Genomic DNA, 11,587 nt, shown 5'->3' with positions numbered 1-11,587 from the left:
GTTGAGGAGTGTTTTGATGTTGTTAAGCTCAGTCAATAGCTGCATTGTTTCAGTCAAAGTATTTGACTCAGTAGAGGGTGCAGAGGTGGAAGTGGAGGCTTTAGACTTAGCCATATCAGAGATAAGGTCATAGGCAGCTTTCAGAAGATGTTGGCCTTCAGCAGTTGCGTATGTGAAAGTAGAAGATGAAGCTTGCTGTTGGTTTTCATTAGTGGATGGCTGAGACTGGATTGGTTCTGTTATAGTCTTAGAAGCAGGTGCCTTAGTTTGTTCTGGTGGATTTGCGGAGGAAGTTGGAGGTACAATGGGAGTTGTATCTAGTACAAAGTCTTAAGCATCAGTGTGCTCAGAAGCTTGCTCAGATGTAGTTTGAGGGTCTTGAGTAAAGGCTTGAATTTCGGAGGTTGGGCCCTTGTTGGCTTCAGTAGTGGCTTGTTCCCTAGAATTAGGAACAAAATCTTGATTTTCTGTTTTTGACTCAGGAGCCAGAGGTTCTGAAGGGGTAAAGGTGGGAAAAGTAAGGTCAAGTGAGTCTGGGGTCCACTTCAGAGTTTGAGTCAGAGGCGTTAGGTTCAGCAAAGCTGACTTGAAGTTTGGCACTCTTGACTTTGTACCATTTCTTTGGCTCAGTAGGAGGAGATTTGGATTTAGGAGAAGTGGCTGGCTCAGATGGGGGAATGATAGGTGATGGTGGAGGACTGAGATTTTGGTCAGGAGGGCTTACTTCAGTAGGAACGAAAGGGGTTCCTTTGCTGAATATCTCACCTTTTTGTTGATGTTTCAAAAAATGTGCATCCTTCGAAATTGTAACCATCAGAGGAGAGGCTGAGATTCCCTGGACTTTGTTAGTCTTCTTTTTGGGAGGCTGCTCATCAGCCGGAATCTTGGAACCAGCTCTTTTAGAGGACTTACTAGTTTTTACAGTGGTTGGAATTGCCTCGGAGCTCTGCTTTCCAGTAGCAGTCGTTTCCTGCTCAGAGTCAGTCTTAGAGGTAATGACTCTAGCCTTCTTTGTCGCTTCCTTTCTAGGAGACTTGGAATGTTTTGATTCAGAGGACTTCCTTTTGCTCCTCTTTCTTTCTTTCTTAGGAGTCGCGTCAGAGGCTTCTCCTTTAGATCTTTTGCTCTTAGCAGCAGCTTTAGCTAAAATCTTGGCAGTTGTCTCAGCATCTTGAACCTTGCTGTGAACCACTTAGTTCAAAGTCTCAAGGTTTATCTCTTTTCCAGTACAAATCTCCTCTTTTTTAAAGTTGACATTGTAGTGCTGGAGAATCTCGATGATGAGTGAGCCAAGGCTCAACTGAACTTTGCATCTTCGGAAGGCTCCGACTAGAAAGACTAGCATGTTCAGTAGTTTGCTTTCAACCATGTGCCATATTATGCACTGCTCAAAGTTGGACACAGAGTTTACTGATCCAGATTTTGGGAAAAGGAATTTTGTGATGATGTAGTGGCATTGTCGGAGGGGCTGAGTCATGAAGGTGGCAAAGAGTTCACTGATGTAGCCTTCATGCTTGCAGTATCACTCTAGGAAAGCCTTCTTTTCATCACCAAGCTTCCGAAGCTCGGTGCCTTCATTCTTCAGATTCAGAAGGTCTGCCAGAAATTTCAGAGTTATGATTATCTCCTGATTTTTGACCTTGCTGGTGAGATAGTCACAATCTTCTTTAGCAGACTTCGGGCTGAGATAGAATTCTCAAACCAGATGTGGATAAACGATGCTCGAAAGAGCAAAGAGTTTATCCCATTGCTGTTGGGTGATCCATGTACAGAAGGGTTTCACAGTAGTCAAAAGGTCCGGAGCGAAATGTCTGGATTCATTTACTACTAGATCTTTGATTTGGTGCAGATTCTCATAGACCGTCTAAAGGGTGTACTATATGCTGGCCCTTTTCCCTTCCGATTCTTCTTTTTCTTCTTCTTCTTCTTCTGAGCTTGTTTTTTCAGCGTCTTGCTCAGAAGCATTTTCCACAATGTTCTTGTTAGGATTTTGGTTAGGGTTTTCCTCAACTGAATGTTCTTGATGTTCCTAGGTTTCACTTTCATGGTGTTCTTGGATGTTCTGGGTTTCGTGTGAGGGAGAATCCTCATAATCAACCTGTTGTGACTCAAGTGATGAGGGATTGATGTCTAAGGAGTTATGCCTCATACTTTCGGATGAGCTAGAGGCAGTTCTTTCGCCAGCAGAAGACATTTTCGTTCCAAGAGAAAGCTTGAAGTTGAACTTTGATTCCAGAAATTTGAGAGAGAAGATAGAAAAACTTAAATAAAAATGGGGACGAAGGGTTTTTCTTCCTTTTATAAGGAAAATGGTGTTAGGTGAGAGGTCAGAGTTTAAGGGTCAAAATTTGAACCACTTATAACCTACATTCTGACATTAATGTAATGACGGCGCATGCATTTTGGCTATAATGATGAGAGTGATGCCATCCTAGTTGCTAGGTTAAATGTATTTGAAAACTTAGGAGACGTGGTATTAACTTGGAAGAGACACGTAGCATACAAACAGATTTTATTCAGAAGCAAACAAGTTTCATTCAGAAGCACATTTATAGCTCAAAGCTTATTGAAGACGATTGCACATACCTATTGCCTCTCTTAAGGCGCAGAACTGTTCTCGTTCCAAAGGTTTGGTGAAGATATCAGCAACCTGTTCTTCGGAAGGTGCATAGATCAACCTAATGTCTTCTATAAGTACGTGATCTCTGATGAAGTGATGCCTTATGCTGACATGCTTCATCCTGCTGTGCTGGATAGGATTTTTGGATAGATCAATTACGCTTTTATTGTCACACATGACTTCAATAGTCTTTGTCTTTAATCCAAAATCTTCAAATTGTTGCTTAATCCAGAGGGCTTGGGCAATGATGCTCGTAAATTATATAGCAGTTAATAGGACAAGTGTATTCAATCGCAACAAGTAATACAGTGCTAAGCACAAGATCGAACCACAAGGACTATTTATCACAACTAGTCGACCTAAGGAAGCCAATGTAATTGTTTGGAAGGTTGAATAAGTTTGTGGAGTGATTATGTAAATAAATTCCTAAAATAAAAGATAAGAGCGCTTGACAGGGGAGAATTCGAATTAATGGATGAAACAATCTAAGATGGGGATTCCCTTAATTGGATTCCATGTATGACTTACAGGGATTCAGGCTTATATCCTAATGATAATTGACGGTAATCACCAAGTTAACAACGTGAAGATGGTCAGTCTCATGTAGTCTATTCACATGCATTCGGATGATGGCTTGATTAGGCATATAACCTAGGTCATGCAAATCATTAGGTTCTATGGTGATTAAGGCTAAAGCCGTAGCCCAGCCACTAGACTGCACTCCTAGTGGTCTCTAGCGAGGTCAGACTATACTAGTTCGGATTAGATAGTTCCTTGGTCAGGTGACTATCTATCTATAATCCTATATTTGTCAGGTTCAAGGCATTAGGTTCCACATAATGAATGTCAGGCTAGTTGATCATCATCGAATCTCATTCTAGCAATAATCATATTCCTGATAAATCTAGGACATTAAGCATGCATAGTCTAATCAATTGGAAACAATTCCATAAGCCTAAACCCCTAATTATACATAGTTACACAATCAATCTCATCCCCATCCCAGATTAGATGGGGATTAGTTCATAAATAGACCAACCATATAATTAAAGCACAGATTATCAACTTGAATCATCATTAATTTGAAATAGTAAAAGTAAGAGACAGAATAAGGAATTAGAAGTCTAAAACCCGGTTTTGTCTGATTCTGATTACAAAAGGGTAGAGAACTCCCCTCTACCAATCTTCAAGAAGATAAACAAATTACAATGGAAGAAATAAAATAAGAAAAACTGATACAGGGAAAAAGAAAAAGGGAAGAGGAGAAGGAAAAAGGAAGGAGGAACCCTAACAAAGAAGATGTAAGCTTCTATTTATAGTGCTAGCAATATTAGGGTTATTTTGGGCATTTTCCAGGACAAAATTCGCGTCCTAGAGGTAAGGAGATGCTAGGAAATTGCTTCCCAGCGTCTCGTCTCGTTGAGACAAGAAGTGTCTCGACGAGACAGTTAGCGTCTCGTCGAGACACCACGCGATGGTTCCCTTTGGGAACCATCGACACCACCTCATCTCGTCGAGATAGGTTGTGTCTCGACGAGACGAGGGCTTGTCTCGACGAGACAGGTAATGTCTCGACGAGACATATCCCAAATGGGACAGCTTTCTCCGGCTTTTGTCTGTTTAGGTCGACGGGCTTCCGGAATACGCTCTAATGGTCCCTGACGAATCCCAAAAGTGCTCCGAAGGTCCTTTATAGTCCGAAAGTGCTCCAATTGGCTCGGGTCTGGCTCGGAAATGCTCAAATAGTCCTGAAAATCCCTGAAAATACCAAAAATGCCATAAATAACAGAAAATGCTGAATTTAACTAAAAACCACAAAACGATAGCGGAATCGAATGAAAGCAAAGCGAAAACAATCTAAAACAATCCTAAAAACACTATAAAATAGGGAGCTATCAACCTCCCCACACTTGGATCTTGCTTGTCCTCAAGCAAGACAGAATCCAAAACAGCGAAAAAAATCAACAAATAGCTCCCGTACACAGACAGGGATCCATTGCACTCTTATAATCTTTACAATTTCGGATTACTCACGTTGCAATTAAAAACAAAGTGAACCTCAGACGAGTCTCCAAAACTGACCAATTAGTTTTATCGACCAACACTTCGTGAAAACAGGTGGTCGCTCTAACACTCAAGTGTTTGGGTGTGAATGATGATTCTTTTGGTAAACACTTTATTGCACAAAATGGTCATGTTGGGATTACATCATCCATCCGGTCGATATTACTCATTACAATGAAACAAGATCATAGGTCTTTTAAGGGTTGTAACATAGGCTAAAGGTTTCGGGTAGGAAAAAGGGAATTTTTGGCAAAAAGTTAATGACTCAACTAGTTAGAATTTTTGCAAAAAGGGGCACTTTTCCGCAATATGTGAGATAGTTTAAGCTCAAGGTCGTTTTGTGTTTCAATGAAGCGTTCGGGAAGCAATTAAAGCATGTCTTTTATCCTTTCCTCTAACAATTTATTTGATTTGGTTTCTAACCATGTTTTTTTTCTTTTCTTTTGAATAGAGGGGACAAAGAGTCAATTTCGACTGGGTTATTCTTCTATTTAAAATTACAACCTTTCAATGATAGCTAACGGAAATTTGAAGGATGTGTGCCTAAGGATTTATCAAACTAAATTGAGTCTATTTAAGAAGGCTAAGGGCTTGTAGCAAGGCTAATCAAAGAAAAAGGGTATATGTAGGCTCAAAGGGGCTTATCTAGTGGATTTATTAAGGGTTTTTGGCTAAACAAGAAATAGGCTCAAGTTCACAAAGGACTATACCTAGGTTGCCTAATCACTTCGAGTTCAATTATAAAACAACATTCAACCAGTATTGGATGCAATTCCTATGAGCATAATGACAATAATTGTAATCCCACGCCTAAGAGATCAATTGTTCCTAAAAATGAGTCTAAAATATTGATCTTTATGGCTCTAGCTCACAAATTATGGGTTATTTGTATCAATCCTAGCCTCACCTTCCGTCTCATTCCATGTCAATCTTAGGCAAATAATACACTTTGGAGCCTCAACGTTGTTTAAAAGTTTTTGCATGCATCAATTTCGTTTGAGCGTTCAGACTTTTCAAGCATAATTTCAACTGTAATGTCAGGTTTGCTAGATGCATTAAATTCAACTGCCTAGGGTTCTTTTTTTTATTTCTAAAAACTGAAAGCAAAAGAAAAATCTCAGAAATCCTAAGAATTGAAAACAGACAGGAAAGACTCTAAAAATACACAAACTAAGAATAACCACACGGCAATCAAGCAAAATACATCAGAACTACAACATGCAACATAACACACAAAAACAGTGGTATAAATCATGCAATCGGTACATGTACAGAATGTCCTATCCTATTGCTTCCTCCCCCACACTAAATCATGCATTTAATCCCAAAAAATGCATATTTGTGAAATTGAACATAAAGTGAAAGAAAAGAGATAGGATAGGAAAACTCCCTCAAGGGGCATCTATGTAGCACAGTGTTTCCACTGCCCCCAAGTCATCTTCATAAATTTTAAGATGCTGACTGTTGACCTTAAAAAGGGAATTGTGTCCGTCGGTGATCTCAACTGCTCCGGAAGGGAATAACTGGGTGATCTCAAACGGCCCATACCACATTGACTTCATCTTGCCAGGGAATAATCTATGCCTGGAATTGTACAGCAAAACCTTATCCCCTACCTCAAAATGGCGTTTGATGATTCTCTTGTCATGCCATCTTTTCGTCCTCTCCTTGTAGATCCGTGCATTCTCATAAGCACCGAGCCTGAACTCTTCCAAAGCATCAAGCTGCAATAAACGTTTCTCACCTGCAACTCGCGTATCAAAATTTAGAAAACGGATAGCCCAGTAGGCTCTATGTTCGAGTTCCACAGGGAGATGACATGTCTTACCGTAAACTAATCTGAATGGGGACATACCAATTGGTGTCTTAAACGCGGTCCTATATGCTCATAAAGCATCATCTAATTTGAGTGACTAGTTATGCCTAGAGGAATTTACTGTTTTTTCGAGGATGGTTTTGATCTCTCTATTGGATACTTCTACTTGGCCACTAGTCTGGGGATGATATGGGGTAGCCACTTTATGAGTGACCCCATATTTATGCAAGACCTGTTTAAAGACTTGGTTGCAAAAGTGAGACCTGCCATCACTAATAATGGTGCGGGGGGTGCCGAACCGTGTGAAAATATTCTTTTGCAAGAATCGTATGACAACCCGCGCATCATTACTAGGCAAGGCTATAGCCTCCACCCATTTCGAAACGTAGTCCACGGCTACAAGGCTGTATTCATTATTGAACGATTTCAGGAAAGGTCCCATGAAATCTATCCCCCAAACATCAAAGATTTCACAGACTAAAATTGGGTTCATAGGTATGGCATGTCTCTATGAAATGTTACCGGTTCGTTGACACTTATCATAATTTTTAACGAAATTAAAAGCGTCATGGAAGATGGTGGGCCAATAGAACCCACTCTGGAGTACCTTAGCTGTAGTTTTGTCCGTGCCATGGTGGCCACCTACCTCTCTGGAATGACAGAATGCAAGGACAAAAGTTATCTCCTCCTCTAGAATGCACCGGCGGATGATGTTGTCGCCACAAACCTTGAATAGGTAAGGATCATCCCAAAGGTACTGCTTTGCGTTGTTAAGCCCAAAATATACCTAAAATATCATCAATAATTACATCAATATTGCTACGAATTTATGATATTTATAACTATTTAGAATACTTTTACTCCCGAATATGTTTCTTTCATGCAAGGTATATAAATATTTGGTAAAATCCAAAAAGGAGTAAAAAGAGCTCAAAAATAGAAGAAAAGCCCTACAAAAGGAGTCGGAGACGACGAAAATTAATAACGCCAAGTCGAGGACACGAACGAGAGCCAAAGAAGTGAAAAATGCTCCGTGCCGCGACAGCGGCCCCCAATATTCATGGTCGCGACACGCGTCCCTCAGCCTCTCCTTCCCTTCGTCCGAAGTACAAATTGTTGCTCCCCCATTCTCGGTAGAGAATTTAATATTCTCGGTACGAGCAAGAGATTTTAGAAGCCTAGTTACACACTTTCGTTTTTGACGAAACGCGATCGTTCGGGTGGATAAAGACGTCCTTTCGCAGCAGACACGATCCTTCACAACGGACACGACACTTCAATCAAGACTCTTCAACATCTATAAATAAAGAGTTGATGGAGAAGTTGAAGATATAATGATATATGCGTAGAAGAAAGAGATTAGTGTAGAATTTATGCAGAAATTCCGAATCAAGTGATTCAGAAGTTAGATTTCGATTCTGTTCAAAAGCAATATGATGTACACACATTGTTTACTAAATAATAACAAATTCAGTAACGTTTAGACATTGTTCCAGTTTAGTTTTCATTTTGGTAGTGGACCGACCCAGTCTCTATTACGAAGATTCAACGAGAAGATTGAGTAGAGGATTCGTCCCTGAGCCTGACAAACTCTAACGAAACCCAAGGAAATGATTGACAACCCGTTCACTTGCACGCTGTCGAAGAATTCAATGCTCCATGTTCTCTGTAAACTTGTATCAATTTATATTTCATCTAATAAAGTCCGTTCTATTCGATAGATCTTTTATGCAGCACTTATGGTAACCAATCCACTAAAGTGACTGCTGGTGTTTTCATTAAAACGTAGTTTAATTCAAAATCTTTACAAGGAAACTTTGTTGAACAGTTAGGCAAATTATTATCTCGAAAGAGTTTTAATTTGATTAAGGGCAACTATCCCGAAAGGGTTTTGTCGCGTTCAAAGCCAATTAATTAGAGGTTCCGTCATTTATTTCATCTCTATAATTCGTACAAAGTTTAAAGTTGTTTTCTTTGCTTAATGCAAACAAATATACTTGTTTACTTTTCTAAAGTACTAAAACGTTCCTGTTTTGCAAATTCATTCTTAAATCAGATATTTTCTAACATCTTCACATTCTAATCTAATTCTCATTCTAGCAATTTCAAAACCAAAACCGATTAAAACGACTTTCCCATATTATAAACCTAAAAGTAAATTTAACCGATTATAAATAAGTTTTGTTAAAAAAACGTTCCCTGTGGGATCGATATCTTTTATTACTACAAGAGTATACCGTGCACTTGCGGAAATCGCTCAACAAGTTTTTTGGCGCCGTTGCCCGGGAACGCCAAAAGTTTTGACAAAATTTTAAATTTTTCGTGTTTTATTACGAATCTAGGTTTATTCATACTTATTCAAACTTTTATATTTTTAATTATTTTCAATTACTAACATATTTATTTTTCAAATTCTGTTTTGTAGGTAGTTTCGGTTCGTGCGAAATTTCAAGTTCATGCGCAGTTCTCGAAGTTCGGGCACGTCACCAGATCCTATTGACCCAGAAATTGAAAGAACTCTTAAAAAGAACAAGAAAGAAAAGAAAAAGAAAAACCAAACCCCAATAAAAACTAAAATTACCGAGCCAGAAGTTATGGCCACACTTATGGATTACGCTAGGCCAGGAGTGGTCGGCGTAACAAATAGTATAGTTAGACCCCAAATTAATGCACATCATTTTGAAATTAAGCCTGCGTTGCTTAATATGTTGCAAAATAATGTAACGTTTTACGGGTTACCTAACGAAAATCCTAATACCCATTTGACAAATTTCTTAGAAATTTGTGACACTTTTAAAATTACTGATGTAACTGCAGAAGCAATCAAACTTCGCCTTTTTCCTTTTACTTTGAAGGATCGAGCCAAAGAATGGTTAACTTCTATGCCAGCCGCATCAATTGAGACTTTTGGACAATGGAATTATCTACCCTATTTCGGATAATGAATGGGTTAGTCCAATCCATTGTGTACCTAAAAAGGGAGGCATAACAGTTGTAAGGAATGAAGAAGGTGAATTAATACCTACACGAACCACCACTGGTTGGAGGGTTTGTATAGATTATAGAAATCTAAATAAAGCAATTAGGAAAGATCATTTTCCTCTTCCTTTCATTGATCAAATGATCGAAAGGATAGCTGGTCATGCTTTCTACTGTTTTCTTGATGGTTACTCCGGATTCTTTCAAATATACATTTACCCGGATGACCAAGATAAAACAACCTTCACATGTCCTTACGGAACATTTGCATATAGAAGAATGCCCTTTGGTCTATGTAACGCACCTGCAACATTTCAACGTTGTATGACTGCGATTTTTAATGATTTCATTAAGGATATCATGGAAGTTTTTATGGACGATTTTTCAGTTTATGGAGATTCTTTTGATTCGTGCCTAGAAAACTTGGATAAAGTTTTGTCTAGGTGTGAAGAAACAAATCTGGTATTAAATTGGGAAAAATGTCATTTCATGGTTGACGAAGGAATTGTTTTAGGTCACAAAATATCTGAAAAAGGATTAGAAGTAGATAGAGCAAAAACCTCAGTAATAGAGAAATTACCCCCTCCAACTACTGTTAAGGGAGTAAGATCATTCTTAGGACATGCTGGTTTTTACAGAAGATTTATTAAAAAAAATTCTGTAATTTCCAAACCACTTACTAATTTACTCATGAAAGATTCTACCTTTGATTTTAATGAAGAATGCGTTAAAGCTTTCGAAACATTGAAAACTGCTTTAGTCAGTGCACCTATTATTGCTAAACCCGATTGGGATTTACCATTTGAAATTATGTGTGATGCAAGTGATTTAGCTGTCGGATGTGTTTTAGGTCAAAGGAAATATAAGAAACTTCATGTCATTTATTATGCAAGTCACACACTGTCTGGTGCACAATTAAACTACACCACAACAGAAAAAGAAATGTTAGCCGTAGTTTTTGCATGTGACAAGTTTAGGTCATATTTATTAGGTTCAAAAGTTATTATTTATACTGATCATGCAGCATTAAGATATTTATTTACTAAGAAGGATGCAAAACCGCGTCTAATTAGATGGGTTTTATTGTTACAAGAATTTGATATAGAAATAAAAGACAAAAAGGGAGTAGAAAACCTTGTCGCCGATCATCTATCGAGACTTGAAGATGAAAACGGTCCTATGGGTGAAACTATCGGTATACGAGATGATTTCCCTGATGAACATCTCTATCAAATAAAAAGTGCCATGTCACCTTGGTATGCAGATATTGCTAATTATCTTGCAGCCAATATTGTTCCGGAAGGATTAGATTTCCAACAAAAGAAGAAATTTTTCTTCGATATTAAACAATATTTTTGGGAAGATCCTTTTTTGTTCAAAACTTGTGGTGACGGGATAATTAGGAGATGCGTTGGTGAAAATGAATACGAATCCATAATATCGGAATGCCATTCTAGCTCTTATGGAGGACATAATGGAGTTAACAAGACAGCAGCTAGAATATTTGAAAGCGGTTTCTTTTGGCCTACGATGTTTAAGGACGTCCGTTCATTTATTACTCGTTGTGATAAGTGCCAAAGAACAGGAAATCTAGGAAGGAAAGATGAGATGCCCCTCACAACCATATTAGAAGTTGAAATCTTCGATATGTGGGGAATAGATTTCATGGGACCTTTTCCCCCTTCCAATGGTAAAACTTACATATTAGTCGCCGTTGATTATGTTTCAAAGTGGGTTGAAGCAATTGCAACCACGACGAACGATTCTAAAGTTGTCGTTAATTTTCTTGACGATATATTTTGTAGATTTGGTTGTCCAAGAGTTATCGTTAGTGATGGCGGTACTCATTTTATAAACAAGAGTTTTGAAACGCTTATGAAAAAGTATGGAGTACGCCACCGCGTATCAACGCCGTACCATCCTCAATCAAATGGTCAGGCGGAGATATCAAATAGAGAACTCAAATGGATTCTCGAGAAAACAGTTTCATCTTCTAGAAAAGATTGGTCTTCTAAACTCAATAATGCGTTATGGGCATACCATACTGCATTTAAAACACCAATAGGAATGACTCCGTACCGCTTAGTATATGGAAAGGCATGTCATTT

Source organism: Euphorbia lathyris, chromosome 7 (assembly GCF_963576675.1).
Source record: "Euphorbia lathyris chromosome 7, ddEupLath1.1, whole genome shotgun sequence".
Taxonomy (NCBI): domain Eukaryota; kingdom Viridiplantae; phylum Streptophyta; class Magnoliopsida; order Malpighiales; family Euphorbiaceae; genus Euphorbia; species Euphorbia lathyris.
The sequence above is the reverse complement of the archived record's forward strand: the minus strand, read 5'-3'. Positions refer to the sequence as shown.